At 51.8% G+C, this 16,374-nt stretch overlaps 1 protein-coding gene across 1 annotated transcript in view; it reads left to right on the plus strand.

The window, feature by feature from the left end:
• Positions 1-2,105: 2,105 nt before the first annotated feature.
• Positions 2,106-16,374, plus strand: part of steap4 (STEAP family member 4) — a 31,045-nt gene continuing 16,776 nt past the window's right edge. The window contains exon 1 of the mRNA XM_072508672.1: positions 2,106-2,363. The gene's annotated coding sequence lies outside the window, so the exon portion shown is untranslated. The remainder of the gene's footprint in view (positions 2,364-16,374) is intronic.

Genomic DNA, 16,374 nt, shown 5'->3' on the forward strand with positions numbered 1-16,374 from the left:
TTAATTTCATCTCTACGTTTCTGTACCTTTTCTCTTTGAGGCACATCAAGAATATCACAAAAGTATATTTAAATGAATGGTAATCAGATTCACGTGCTTGCTGAGCATGAACCTGATTATGACTACTGAGAGGGCCCGGGAACTTTGCGAACTGTTTTGCGCGCAGCGCAAATTCCATTTCAGCTTCTCCCGCAATTTTCCCAAAGTAACATGATTTACACCGGATGCAACGTAGCTGAAAAAGAGCCCCCACTAGCGACGTTATATAATGCAGCTCCCTTTTGAGAAGGTCAGGCAGCCTCTAAGAAGAGAGTGCTGGTGGCTGTGCTTTTAGAATGACATAAAGGCACCGAACATTCATAAGGGATTATGTAAACATGCAGTGGGTTCATTTATTTATTCTAGGCATATCAGCACAACTATAGAACAGTGTGTGCTGTTTTCTGCCCACAGGCCAAAGTGAAACTGCAGCTTGATCACATGACATACCTCTCCTCTGGTGATGGCATGAGTTGCCATCTCTGAAAAAGTACATTACAATACCAGCTGCACCTCACGATATCAGCACAATGCTAATCAGTTCCCTTCTGAGTGCCGAGGCAACCAGCAGCACAAGGAGGATGCCAGCTGTGGAGAACCTGCTCGAACCTACATTGAAATTAGACAAATGAGTTGGGAGCACCGAAGGGTGGCACAGCGGTTAGCACTGCTACCTCACAACGCCAGGGACCCAGGTTCGATACTGGCCTTGGGTGATTGTGTGGAGATTGTATGCTCTCCCCGTGTCTGTGCGGGTTCCTTCCGGGTACTCTGGCTTCCTCACACAATCCAAAAACATGCAGGTTAGGTGGATTGGCCATGCTAAAATTGCCGTTTGATGTCCAAAAGATGTATAGATTAGGTGGGATTACAGGGATAGGGCAGGGGAGTGGGCCAAGTTAGGATGCTCTTTCAGAACCATTTCAACTCACTGTCGTGCTGTCACGTCCACATGTCCATCCTTCGCCTGCTGCAATGTTCCAGTGAAGCCCAGCGCAAACTAGAGGAACAGGGCCTCATCTACCGATTAGGCACATTACAGCCTTCCGGATTTAACATTGAGTTCAGACTGAGAACTCGCTCCGCCACCTTCACCCCATTTTTTATTTCTATCAATTAATTTTCATTTCTTCTCTTGATCTGTTTTTCCCTCGCCATTGTTCCCCCTCCCCCACCCCCCTTGAGCTTTCTGTTCCTCATTGCCCTTTGACACACCACTTTGTTCTACCATTCACACAATCTAATCTCTTTATGTGCCACTATCAGCACCATTCTTAGCCTTACCTATTTATATTCCTATTGTCTTTTTGTACTCAACATCTTTGTCAATCTCCACCTATCGCTGGCCCCCTATCCAGTCCCACCACTCTAAGCCGCGCACGACAGTATAAATCTGACCCCATTTCCTCTTATCTCTAGCTTTGAGAAAGAGTCATCCAGACTCGAAACGTTAGCTTCTTCTCTCTCCACAGATGCTGTCAGACCTGCCGAGATTGTCCCGTATTTTCTGGTTTTGTTTCAGGTCCCAGCATGCGCAGTCGAGGGTTGGTGCAGACTCAATGGCCCAAATGGCCTCCTTACGCACTATAGGAACTCGATGCATTCTACAAAATTTATGTTCTCCCTTACTTCCAAGAGAACCAGCAGGGGCAGGTCATGAATTGCAACCCTCACCCCTCAAAATTGAGACAAACCAATTTTTAACCCTTATATACAGTTCACCTGCAGGTTAAAAAAAAAAATTGATATTAAAACTCATAAACGAGAAGATAACTCAAGATTTGAGAAAGAATGTAACTGGTTTATTTACCTTTTTATGAGATTATAACAGATTCATACATAGCAATTAAAAAACAGATGATGTTGGAATAAATTGTATCTACTGCTGTTAGTATGGTTAGTAACATTCTTCATCTGATGGGACTGGGCAGACTTCTAAATTCTATTACACATCCACTGTGCACAGGCAGTACATTGTGTTAACTACTGTGTTTTCTGAAAGTAGGACAGAATACTTATCATGCAGTTGCACAATTCTGTGGTGTACATTTCTGGGAAAGAACAGTTAACATCAGATTAACGGCCATTGGGGATTTCCCCACAATCTTTGAGGAATTTGAGTATGATTAGCAATAGCTCACGCTGACGGATGGGGAGAGAAAGGAACACATTAGGAAATCCAGAATCATGCAGCCAACTATTTAAAGGCAGAAAGAGTTGAAAAACCTAACAGATGAGCTTGCACAGAAGACCAAACAAGTTGGCAAATGCGAGCTTCGAGTCATTTGTGTGGCAATATCTGATGTAACAGACATCATATTACGGTGAGTTGGATCATTCCAGTTGGAAAAGAAAATTAAAGGTCTTTCATAAATGTTTTTATTTCAACAATTTATATGGCTGTGTTGTGCATAGTAGTTTAAAAATACCCAAATTTAATGTCACAAGATCATCAAATGTATGAAATGTAAGTTGTCAGTGTTTCCACTCTTTCTCCTCTTTCCCTTTGCTTTCCGAAGCTGATTACTTGTAAAAGGTTATAATTCTAAAGATTTTTAGCAGCCTTTTAGTATTTTGTTCAAGCAGTTTTTCTTCACATGAGCAGACAGTGGAACCAGTATTAAATGCCTCCACTGGATGGGAACAGGGTAGTAATATTGCAGAAATCACAGAGCTTATTATCTGTACCCACCTGTACTTCGCCATTTTGATGGGAATCTTTATGGGGTTGGCCCAGGTCTTCACTAAAGCAAGCAGGAGCCTTATTACTTTATATTGAAAGGTTTCAATAGAACCCGAATAATACTTTTACTAGAAAGTGGTGAAATAATACAGTGGTGGTCACGATCTTTACCACCAGGTGGCGTATGTGTGAAAATGTTTTAGAATTGTTATTTTTAGGGGAATTATCTGCAAGTGCTCAGATCGTCGGAATCCATTTACAGTTTGCTCCACTATATTTATTCAGAAATTTATGCTTCTGAAGTCGCTCTTTTTTTTTTGCCGGTCATGTTGTGATCGGCCACATGCAGGGTAGCTCCCACACGAAGGGTACTTCGATATTCAGGTGGCTCCTGACTGGGCTGCGATGTATAAATGCGCCTGGTGGAGGGGGTGAAAGAAGATTTTAAACGGTGGAATGCCCTTCCGCTTTCATTAGCAGGATGGGTCCTGCCAAAGTTTTTGTTTGTGTTTCAATCACTTCCAATATTCTTGCCGAAGACGTTCTTCTGTAAGATGGATATAATAATTTTGGATTTCATGTGGGCTGGTAAGACAGAGGAGGGTGGATGGGGGTGGGGGGGTGGTAGCTGGCACTCCCTAACCTTTTGTATTAGTATTGGGCTGCAAATACAGGAAGAATTTGGCAGTGGTGGTCAGAGGAAGAATCAAAGTGGATACAGGTGGAGGAGGCATTGTGTACGGGGACTAGCGTGAGTGCATTAGCTGCATCCCCACTCCCATTTACTCCAGGGAGGCATACGGAACGTTCGGTGGTGGCAACTTCATTAAAAATCTGGAGCCACTTGAGGTAACACTTTGGTTTTGGGTGCATGTCGATGCTGGCCCTTATTTGTGGAAATCACCGGTTCACCCTGGTAGGGTTGGATGTAACATTTAAGCGGTGGCATAGGAAAGGGATAATACAAGTGAAGAACTTGTTTTCAGAAGGTAGGTTTGTGAGCTTTGAAGAATTATGGGATAAACACAAATTGCCGTGGGGGGTGGAATTTAGATAACTTCAGTTTCGAGATTTTGTGCGGAAGGAGTTGTCCTCGTTCCCTCCACTGCCAGATCACAACTTGCTTGGCAGGTTGCTCTTACTAGATGAGTTGGGGATTGGGAGAATTGCAGAAATCCATGGGTGACTGGTGGACTCAGGGAAAGCACCGATTGAGGAGATAAAACAGAAGAGGGAGGAGGATCTGGATTTGGGATGGGATGTATGGAGTGAATTTATCCACCAGGTCAATGCTATAACTTTGTATGCTAGGATGAACTTGAAACAGTTCAAGGTGGTACATAGGGCTAATATGACACAGACGCAAACGAGTGGATTCTTTGCAGAGGTAGAAGATAAATATGAGAGGTGTAGAGGGGACCAGCTAAACATATCCACATGTTCTGGTCATGTCCACGATGAGTGGGATTCTAGGATTCTGGACCCTAACAAACATTGTGGGGGTGGAGATGTCACCAGCTCCTCTTGAAGTGATTTTTGGGGTGTTAGATTTACAGGGCAGGTGGAGGGGAATGGGGGCCGATGTGGTGGCCTTCGCCACGTTGATCACCTGGAGGCACATTTTATTGGAATGGATATTCGGAGGAACCACCAAAAGTATCGACATGGTTGTGGGATATTGAAAAATTCTTGAAACATGCTAAAGATTAAGGGCGGAATTCTCTGAAAAAGGGGCTATGTCCCCACGCCCGTGAGAAAGTCCAGAGTGATTCTCTGTTTTGAAGGGGGCCAGCAGGGCCCCGGACTAGTCCACGCAGCTTCGGCTGCCAATACGGGGCCCTGCACTTACGGCACGCGGCTGCCGCCTATGGCGGCGGCCCCTTGCAACATGGCGGACCTACACAGCGGGCCGGCCCCGACAATATAGGCCCCCCCCCCCCCCGAGATCGCGCGCGCCCGCCAATCGGTGGCCCCGATCGCGAGCCTGGCCGTCCTGGATGCCCCCCCATGGTGGATACCCCCGTCCAGCGCCGCCACAGCCGGGGGAGGGCCGATCCGCAGGTAGTGGGCACATTATTCGGGGCTGGGGGCACTGTGGTGAGGCGGTCCACGGCGCACAAGCCGACCGAAGGGGGGGACTATTTTGGGGGCCGGGTCTGCGAGCGGCCTCCGCCATGAAGCACGGCGTGGCCGCTGCAGGCTGCCACCGTGCGCATGAGCAGTCACGGACCCGGCAATTTTCCGGGGCGTATCGGCAGCTAGAGCCTGGTGCTCTACGCTGCCTCCCTGCTAGCCCCCAGCAAAATGGAGAATCGGTGGCCGTTTTGCGCCAGTTTTCCCACCGTTCCCACCCTGGCATGGGGACATAGCCCGGAATTGGAGAATCCAGCCCCGTGTTTTTGGGTATCGGTTGAGGGCTGAGTGTCAACCAGGACATTGTCTTCTCTAATAGTGCTGTGGGATCCTTTACATCCATTTGGAGTTGGTTTAATGCCCTATCCTCACGTCCGACCGTGCAGCACTCCTTCAGTGTCCAGATCATGTGCCTACGTTGCTGGTGTGGTGCTTGATCCTATGGGCAGTTGATTTAAAGGCACAAAGGTTGCCACTAAGCCAAGGCTGACAGCTTTAAAACTATCTTATCACCCAGGGTGTCAGTGTCTGTGCTGATCCTTGGGAAGGTTGGAATGAATGTTTGTTCTGAAGGGTTGTCCGCCCAACTGCAAGGTTTGACTCAACAGAACCTAATAAAAGGAAAGAGAAACAAGAGCCAGCATGGCACAGAAAGATTGTCACACTGGCTGAATGTACAATTTCTTTAGAAAGGAGAAAAGCTCAATTAATTAGGCAGACAACCTCCTGAGTTTAACATCCAGCACTCCCATTGCTGAAGCTTCTGGAGCTGCCTGCTCCACTTTTGCCAATGGTTTTCTGGCCCTCTGGGTAAGTGCATGGACAACTGCACCCTCCTTGCTCCAAACCCTCATGTGCGGTTGTTATGAGAGGTTGTGCAGAAGTGTGAACAACTTCCGCTAATTGAGAAGGAGCAGGAATAACTTCTGAGCAGGAAGGTGATGTAGTTTTGTCCAAGGACATGGCTCTAGTGTGAAATAAGAAAACAGTAGTCAGAGGAGTGAAATGCTTTGCAGTTGCTACCACGTAAAAGCAGATTGTTTCAGGTGGCTGGTGCGTGTGCAGCAACAATCAAATGTGGGATTGGAATGTGAAGAGGATTCACTGAAGTGTCCCCTTGTGATTGAAGCACATGGAGTGAGTTATCAAATGCTGGGGCTAGGAGTGAGGGGGCACTTGTGGTTCAGTGTAATGCAGAGAAATAAATGAAGCATTACATCACTTTTAATTCTTGCAGCACTTGCAGCATTGAATCCTGGGGCGGTGGGAGGGGGGTGGGGTCAGGGTGATTGATACACCATCAATAATAGACGACGAGTGATAAACGCAACTGAGGCTTTAATACACTAAACAGCAAGCCTCCTGCCTCTGGACCCGAACTGGGTCCGGAGGCGGAGACTTGCCACTTTTATACAGAAGCCCCGAGGGGAGGAGCCACAGGCGGAGCCAGCCTGGACAAGCCCAGGCATGTACAACACAGCACAGTGAATATAATACAATAAACACAATAACGTGGTTTACCACATTCACCCCCTGCTTAAAAAAATTCCGGCGGGGGGTGAAGTGATGTTAAAGGTCAAGTCTGTCGAGGGCCTTGACCTTCCGCTGTGACCACCTCAGTCCCGGCTGTGGTGTTGCCGCCAGCGTCGAGACCTGCACGTGCGGGAGCATGTTGTCATCTTCTTCACACAGATGTTGAGTCGGCAAAGGGGGGAGGGCGGTGTATGGGTGGTGGTGGTGGTGCTTGTCCTCGGTCTGCCTGCGGGAGTCAGTTCGTGAGGAAGCTGGGTGGAGGTGGGGAGAGATGGTGTAGGGTGGGGTGTGGTGGTGATTGTCGCCGGGGGCCTGCAGGAGCCAAATCCCGAAGGGAGACCGTGTCCTGCCGCCCGTCCTGGTGTGTCACGTAGGCATATTGGGGTTTCGCATGGAGCAGCAGAACCTTCTCGACGAGGGGGTCAGTTTTATGGCTCCCCGCATGCTTGCGGAGATGAACGGGCCCCGGGACTGTCAGCCAGGACGGAGGCGAAACCCCAGAGGTGGACTTCCTGGGGAAGGCGAACATCCGCTCATCAGGAGTCTGGTTAGTGGCCGTACATAGAAGCGACCGTATGGAGTGGAGCGCATCGGGGGGGGTACCTCCTGCCAGCGGGAGACTGAGAGACTTTTCGACCGTAGGGTCAGGAGGACGGACTTCCAGACCGTCGCGTTCTCGCTCTCCACCTGTCCATTTCCCCGGGAGTTATAGCTGGTCATCCTGCTGGAGGCGATGCCTTTGCTGAGCAGGAGTTGACGCAACTCGTCCCTCATAAAGGAGGAGCCCCGATCACTGTGGATATAGGCGGCAAACCCAAACAGGGTGAAAAGGCTGTGCAGGGCCTTGATAACGGAGGTAGAGGTCATGTCAGAGCAGGGGATGGCAAAGGGGAATCTGGAGTACTCATCAACGATGTTGAGGAAGTACACGTTACGGTCAGTGGAGGGTGGGGCCCTTTGAAGTCCATGCTGAGGTGCACAAAACGGCGGGAGGCCTTTATCAGGTGTGCTCTGTCTGGCCGATAGATGCGGTTTGCACTCCGCGCAGACATGGCAGTCCCTGGTCACGGACCTGACCTCCTCGATGGAGTAGGGCAGGTTGCGAGCCTTGATAAAGTGGAAAAAGCGGGTGACCCCCGGGTGACAGAGGTCGTTGTGGAGGGCCCTGAGTCGGTCGACTTGTGCGCTGGCATATGTACCGCGGGAGAGGGCATCTGGGGGCTCATTCAAATTCCAGGGCCGATACACAATGTCATAGCTGTAGGTGGAGAGCTCAATGCTGTGGTGAATGTAAACCTACACGACCACAAATCCCTCGCGCGCAACTGTAACTACCAGGCCGTTACGGCCACTCAGCACATGGAGCTCGCCGTCCGAGCCGTTTACGTGGTGGGGGTCCGATCGAACTATGTGAGACAGCGCCTGCTCGAAAAAGGGGCCCAGGACTTGGACGACACGGTAAAACTGGCTACCTCTCTGGAGGCCGCTTTTCAGAGTTTCCCGTCCGATCACGCGATCCCCTCGTGGGCCCCCGACCCGAGACTACCCCAGGCCTGTGCCGCGCAGCCGCCCGCCCATCATGGGGGGCTACCCTGCTACTTTTGCGGCCAGTCCCAACACCACCGACTGCACTGCCCGGCCCGCAACGCGAATTGCAGCAGCTGCGGGCGAACAGGACACTTCGCCAAGGTCTGCCTGGCCAGGTCTAAGAGCTCGAACTCACAGACCCGATCCACAGACTCACAGGCCCGCAGACCCCGCAAGGTGGCAGCGTGTCTGCCGACTCCGCCTCTGCATAACATGTGCGACTCATGGGGGCCGCCACCTTGGCCATCCTCCCCCACGCGGCCGGCCACGTGTGATCCATGGGGGCCACCATTTTGGACACCATCTTCCTCACCGTCCGCCATCTTGGCCGCCATCTGCTACACCGCTCGATGCTTACGACCTACACGGACAGCCATCGCGGGGCCGCACCAGCACCTACGATCACGCCGCCGGCTACCCACACCTCAGCGCGGTCACCCTGGACCAGTCGCGACCTAAGCACCTCCGGAGCTCCATGATGGCCGTCCAGGTTAACGGGTACGAGACACCTTGCCTTTTCAACTCCGGGAGCACAGAGAGCTTCATTCACCCGGACATGGTAAGACGCTGCTCGCTCCCAATATTCCCGATGCAACAAACCGTATCCCTCGCCTCTGGGTCGCACTCAGTGCAAATCCAAGGGTGCACTACTGCAACCCGAGCGATACAGGGCGCTGAGTACGCTAATTTTCAACTATATGTGCTCCCAGACCTCTGCACTCCTCTCCTTTTGGGACTCGACTTCCAGTGCAACCTCAGGAGCCTAACTCTTAAGTTCGGGGGGCCCCTGCCCCCGCTCACCATATGCAGCCTCGCGACCCTAAAAATCGATCCTCCCCCCCTCTTTGCAAACCTCACCGCCGATTGCAAGCCAGTAGCCACCAGAAACAGGCGGTATAGCATGCAGGACAGGACGTTCATTAGGTCCGAGGTCCAGCGCCTCTTGCGGCAGGGGGTCATAGAGGCCAGCAATAGCCCCTGGAGAGCTCAGGTGGTGGTCGTCAAGACCGGGGAAAAGTTCCGGATGGTGGTTGATTATAGCCAGACCATTAACCGGTTTACGCAACTCGATGCGTACCCACTTCCCCGGATTGCAGACATGGTAAATCAGATCGCGCACTACCGCATGTTCTCCACGGTGGATCTGAAGTCTGCATACCACCAGCTCCCAATCCGCCTGGAGGACCGCCACTACACGGCGTTTGAGGCAGACGGCCGCCTTTTCCATTTCCTCCGGGTCCCCTTTGGCGTCACGAACAGGGTTTCGGTGTTCCAACGAGCGATGGACCGAATGGTGGACCAGTACGGGCTGCGGGCCACGTTTCCGTGCTTGGACAATGTCACCATCTGCGGCCATGATCAACAGGACCACGACGCCAACCTCCACCGATTTCTCCAAAGCCCCCAAAAACTCAACCTCACCTACAACAAGGAGAAATGCGTTTTCCGCACAACCAGGCTAGCCATCCTCGGCTGCGTCGTGGAAAACGGGGTCCTAGGGCCCGGCCCTGACCGTAAGCGCCCCCTCCTACAACTTCCTCTCCCTCACTGTCCCAAGGCCCTGAAGAGGTGTCTTGGATTTTTCTCCTATTACGCCCAATGGGTCCCCCAGTATGCGGACAAAGCCCGCCCGCTATTTAAGGCCACCCTCTTTCCACTGGCAGCCGAGGCCCGCCAGGCCTTCAATTGCATCAAGGCGGACACCGCCAAAGCTGCGATGCGCGCGGTGGACGAGCCCGTCCCCTTCCAGGTGGAGAGCGACGCCTCAGAGGTCGTTCTCGCCACCACCCTCAACCAAGCAGGCAGACCGGTAGCGTTTGTTTCACGCACCTTCACCACCTCCGAAATTCGAAACTCCTCGATCGAAAAAGAAGCCCAAGCCATCGTGGAAGCCGTGCAGCACTGGAGGCACTACCTCGCTGGTAGGAGGTTTACCCTCGTCACCGACCAACGATCGGTTGCCTTCATGTTTGACAATACGCAGTGGGGCAAGATCAAGAATGATAAGATCTTGAGGTGGAGAATCGAACTCTCCACCCATAACTACGATATAGTATATCGTCCTGGGAAGCTCAACAAGCCCCCAGATGCCCTGTCCCATGGCACCTGCGCCAGCGCGCAAGATGACCGACTACGGGCTATCCACGATGACCTCTGCCACCCGGGGGTCACCCGACTTGCCCATTACATCAAGGCCCGCAACCTGCCCTACTCCACCGAGGAGGTCAGAGCTATAACAGAGACTGCCAAATCTGTGCGGAGTGTAAACCGCACTTCTATCGACCAGGTAAGGCCCACCTGGTAAAGGCATCCTGGCCCTTTGAGTGCCTCAGTATCGATTTCAAAGGGTCCCTCCCCTCCAAGAACTGCAACACGTACTTCCTTAACATCATAGATGAGTTCTCCCACTTCCCGTTTGCCATCCCCTGCCCTGATATGACCACCCCTACTGCCATTAAAGCCCTGCATAGTGTCTTCACCCTGTTTGGTTTCCCCAGTTATGCCCACAGCGACAGGGGCTCGTCGTTCATGAGCGACGAACTGCGTCAGTACCTGCTCAGTAAGGGCATCGCCTCGAGCAGGACTATCAGTTATAACCCCAGGGGAAACGGGCAGGTGGAGAGGGAGAACACGATGGTCTGGCAGACCGTCCTACTGGGCCAGTGGTCCAGGAATCTCCCAGTTTCTCACTGGCAGGAGGTCCTCCCCGATGCGCTCCACTCTATTAGGTCCCTCCTTTGCACAGTCACTAACCAGACTCCTCATGACCGTTTGTTTGTTTTCCCGAGGGGAGCTACCTCAGGGGCCTTGCTTCCGCGCTGGCTGATGGCACCGGGTCCAGTCCTCCTCCGAAAACACATTCGGAGCCATAAGACCAACCCCCTGGTAGAGAGGGTCCAGCACTTCAACCCACACGATGCATACGTCGAACGTATGGCCGGCAAGATACCGTCTCCCTCCGGGACCTGGCGCCCGCAGGCTCCAACACCACTCCCACTACTGCATCCCCCACACTATGTCCCGTCCAACCTACCATGTTCAGCGCCTCCACCCCTATATGGTTCCCGCGCTCCCTCCCAACCGCCGCACCGGTCCACAGGAATGAAGCTCCGGAAGAGCCGCTCCCGGAATCCACGCCTGTGCCGGCTCCGGACCCACTTCCACAGCCACCCAAAGCGGCTGCAACACTAGTGCTTCGGCGGTCGCAACGTACATTCCGGGCACCGGACCGACTGAATCTATGAGCCCGTCACCCCCGCCGGACTTCATTTTTTAATCGGGGGTGAATGTGGTGAATGTATAATTACTGATAATTCGCCAGTGCACTGTGTTATGTTATTAACCCTGTGGGCTCTACCTATGGGCTATTGTGTGGCTTCACCCACAGGGGATATGTTGGGGCATGTACGGGCTCCGCCCATGGCTCCATCCCCTTTACAGGAAGTATAAGAGCCGCTGACCTGCGGGGCCACCTTCAGTGTTGTACCGGTCACAGGCTGGCTTAGTTCTAAGCTGATTAAAACCACGGTTTACTTCTCCACGTGTCTTCATGTGAATTGATGGTCACACCAGATGCTCCACCTCAGAATCTTGTCGTTCTTGATTTTGCCCCACTGTGTATTGTTAAACATGAAGGCAACCGACCGTTGGTCAGTGAGGAGAGTGAATCGCCTGCCGGCCAGGTAATGCCTCCAATGTCTCACAGCTTCTACTATGGCTTGGGCCTCTTTTTCGACGAAAGAGTGTCGGATTTCGAAGGCATGGAGGGTATAGGAGAAGAAGGCCACGGGCCTGCCCGCCTGGTTGAGTGTAGCGGCGAAAGCAAAGTCCAACGTATCGCTCACCACTTGGAAAGGGATGGACTCATCCACAGCATGCATCGCGGCTTTGGCGATGTCTGCTTTGATGAACTCGAAGGCCAGTCGGGCCTCAGTCGCCAGGGGAAACGTGGTGGACTTGATCAGTGGGCGGGCCTTGGCCGCGTAGTTGGGGACCCACTGGGCATAGTAAGGGAAGAACCCCAGGCAACTCTTCAGGGCCTTGGGACAGTGGGGAAGGGGGAGTTCCAGCAGGGGGCGCATGCGGTCGGTGTCGGGCAGGTTGTACGAAAGACGCATTTCTCTCTATCATAAGTGAGGTTCAGGAGTTTCGCGGTGCAGAGGAAGCACTGGAGGTTCTCGTCGTTGTCCTGCTGGTCACGGCCGCAGATGGTGACGTTGTCTAGGTACTTGTCAACGTTTGGTCCATTTCCCTTTGGAAGACCGAGACATAGAACATAGAACATAGAACATAGAAAATACAGCACAGAACAGGCCCTTCGGCCCACGATGTTGTACCGAACCTTTGTCCTAGATTAATCATAGATTATCATTGAATCTACAGTGCAGAAGGAGGCCACTCGGCCCCCCGAGTCCGCACCGGCCCCCGGAAAGAGCACCCCACCCAAACTTAACACCTCCACCCAACACCAAGGGCAATTTGGACATTAAGGGCAATTTATCATTGGCCAATTCACCTAACCCGCACATCTTTGGACTGTGGGAGGAAACCGGAGCACCCGGAGGAAACCCACGCAGATACGGGGAGGACGTGCAGACTCCGCACAGACAGTGACCCAAGCCGGAATCGAACCTGGGACCCTGGAGCAGTGAAGCAATTGTGCTATCCACAATGCTACCGTGCTGCCCTTGAGAACAAATAAATCTACACTATATCATTTTACCGTAATCTATGTACCTATCCAATAGCTGCTTGAAGGTCCCTAATGTTTCCGACTCAACTACTTCCACAGGCAGTGCATTCCATGCCCCCACTACTCTCTGGGTAAAGAACCTACCTCTGATATCCCTCCTATATCTTCCACCTTTCACCTTAAATTTATGTCCCCTTGTAATGGTTTGTTCCACCCGGGGAAAAAGTCTCTGACTGTCTACTCTATCTATTCCCCTGATCATCTTATAAACCTCTATCAAGTCGCCCCTCATCCTTCTCCGTTCTAATGAGAAAAGGCCTAGCACCCTCAACCTTTCCTCATAAGACCTACTCTCTATTCCAGGCAACATCCTGGTAAATCTTCTTTGCACCTTTTCCAAAGCTTCCACATCCTTCCTAAAATGAGGCGACCAGAACTGTACACAGTACTCCAAATGTGGCCTTACCAAAGTTTTGTGCAGCTGCATCATCACCTCACGGCTCTTAAATTCAATCCCTCTGTTAATGAACGCGAGCACACCATAGGCCTTCTTCACAGTTCTATCCACTTGAGTGGCAACTTTCAAAGATGTATGAACATAGACCCCAAGATCTCTCTGCTCCTCCACATTGCCAAGAACTCTACCGTTAACCCTGTATTCCCCATTCATATTTGTCCTTCCAAAATGGACAACCTCACACTTTTCAGGGTTAAACTCCATCTGCCACTTCTCAGCCCAGCTCTGCATCCTATCTATGTCTCTTTGCAGCCGACAACAGCCCTCCTTACTATCCACAACTCCACCAATCTTCGTATCGTCTGCAAATTTACTGACCCACCCTTCAACTCCCTCATCCAAGTCATTAATGAAAATCACAAACAGCAGAGGACCCAGAACTGATCCCTGCGGTACGCCACTGGTAACTGGGATCCAGGCTGAATATTTGCCATCTACCACCACTCTCTGACTTCTATCGGTTAGCCAGTTCGTTATCCAACTGGCCAAATTTCCCACTATCCCATGCCTCCTTACTTTCTGCATAAGCCTACCATGGGGAACTTTATCAAATGCCTTACTAAAATCCATGTACACTACATCCACTGCTTTACCTTCATCCACATGCTTGGTCACCTCCTCAAAGAATTCAATAAGATTTGTAAGGCAAGACCTACCCCTCACAAATCCGTGCTGACTATCCCTAATCAAGCAGTGTCTTTCCAGATGCTCAGAAATCCTATCCTTCAGTACCCTTTCCATTACTTTGCCTACCACCGAAGTAAGACTAACTGGCCTGTAATTCCCAGGGTTATCCCTAGTCCCTTTTTTGAACAGGGGCACGACATTCTCCACTCTCCAATCCCCTGGTACCACCCCTGTTGACAGTGAGGACGAAAAGATCATTGCCAATGGCTCTGCAATTTCATCTCTTGCTTCCCATAGAATCCTTGGATATATCCCGTTAGGCCCGGGGGACCTGTCTATCCTCAAGTTTTTCAAAATGCCCAACACATCTTCCTTCCAAACAAGTATTTCCTCGAGCTTACCAATCTGTTTCACACTGTCCTCTCCAACAATATCGCCCCTCTCATTTGTAAATACAGAAGAAAAGTACTCGTTCAAGACTTCTCCTATCTCTTCAGACTCAACACACAATCTCCCGCTACTGTCCTTGATCGGACCTACCCTCGCTCTAGTCATTCTCATATTTCTCACATATGTGTAAAAGGCCTTGGGGTTTTCCTTGATCCTACCCGCCAAAGATTGTTCATGCCCTCTCTTAGCTCTCCTAATCCCTTTCTTCAGTTCCCTCCTGGCTATCTTGTATCCCTCCAATGCCCTGTCTGAACCTTGTTTCCTCAGCCTAACATAAGTCACCTTTTTCCTCTTAACAAGACATTCAACCTCTCTTGTCAACCATGGTTCCCTCACTCGACCATCTCTTCCATGCCTGACAGGGACAGACATATCAAGGACACGTAGCACCTGTTCCTTGAATAAGTTCCACATTTCACTTGTGTCCTTCCCTGCCAGCCTATGTTCCCAACTTATGCACTTCAATTCTTGTCTGACAACATCGTATTTACCCTTCCCCCAATTGTAAACCTTGCCCTGTTGCACGTACCTATCCCTCTCCATTACTAAAGTGAAAGTCACAGAATTGTGGTCACTATCTCCAAAATGCTCCCCCACTAACAAATCTATCACTTGCCCTGGCTCATTACCCAGTACTAAATCCAATATTGCCCCTCCTCTGGTCGGACAATCTACATACTGTGTTAGAAAAGCTTCCTGGACACACTGCACAAACACCACCCCATCCAAACTATTTGATCTAAAGAGTTTCCACTCAATATTTGGGAAGTTAAAGTCGCCCATGACTACTACCCTATGACTTCTGCACCTTTCCAAAATCTGTTTCCCAATCTGTTCCTCCACATCTCTGCTACTATTGGGGGGCCTATAGAAAACTCCTAACAAGGTGACTGCTCCTTTCCTATTTCTGACTTCAAATGACCTCGTTGGTGACGCCGAAGGGTACCCTGAGGAAGTGATAGAGGTGGCCGTCGGCCTCAAAGGCAGTGTATTGGTGGTCCTCCAGGCGGATAGGGAGCTGGTGGTACGCAGACTTCAAGTCGACTGTAGAGAAGACTCAATACTGCGCAATCTGATTGACCATGTCAGATAAGCAGGGGAGGGGTAACGGTTGTTGATCTGGCTATAATCGATGACCATCCGGTGCTTCTCCCCAGTCTTGATGACCACCACTTGGGCTCTCCAGGGGCTGTTACTAGCCTCAATACCCCCTCTCGTAGGAGTCGCTGGACCTCTGACCTGATGTTGGCCCTGTCCTAGGCACTGTAGCGTCTGCCTCTGGTAGCGACGGGCTTACAGTCCAGGGTGAGGTTTGAGAAGAGGGAGGGTGACCTTAAGGGTCGCAAAGCTACAGACGGTGAGGGGGGCAGGGGTCCGTTGAACTTTCGGGTAAGGCTCTGGAGGTAGCACTGGAAGCCGAGCCCCAGTAATAGGGCAGCGCAGAGATGGGGGAGGACGTAGAGCCTAAAGTTGGTGTACTCTATGCCTTGCACAGTGAGGGTCGCGACACAGTTCCCCCGGATCTCCACTGCGTGGGATCCGGAAGCCAGGGAGATTTTCTGGGTCGCGGGTAGGATGGGGAGTGAGCAGCGCCTTACCGTATCTGGGTATATGAAGCTGTCCGTGCTCCCAGAGTCGAAAAGGCAGGCCATCTCGAGCCCGTTGATCCGGACGATCATTGTAGACTTTGCGAGGTGGTGCAGCCGGGACTGGTCCAGTGTGACGGAGGCGAGTGTCGGAAGATGGTTGGCGGACCGGTCGGCGGTAGTGGCGGCCAGTGTACGGTCGGGCGAGCTGGGTTCCTGGGAGGCAGCGGAGGGGTCCCAAGATGGCGGCCCCCATGAGTCGCACGTGGCGGGCGAGGTGCAAGATGGCATCCAAGATGGCGGCCCCTGTGGGTCGCACATGGCAGCTGAGATTAAAGATGGTGGCCCCCACGGTTCGCACATGGCGGGCGGTGCGGCAGCTGGGGGTGGCCCCGACCGGCAGCAGGCAGCGCTGCTGGGCCTAGAAGATTTAGGTGGGGGTCGGGCCTGGCAGGCTTTTGCGAAGTGGCCCTCCTTCCCACAGCCGTTACAAGTAGCATTCCGTGCTGGCCAGCATTGTCGGGGG

The sequence above is a fragment of the Scyliorhinus torazame genome, chromosome 6 (genome assembly GCF_047496885.1).
Source record: "Scyliorhinus torazame isolate Kashiwa2021f chromosome 6, sScyTor2.1, whole genome shotgun sequence".
NCBI lineage: Eukaryota > Metazoa > Chordata > Chondrichthyes > Carcharhiniformes > Scyliorhinidae > Scyliorhinus > Scyliorhinus torazame.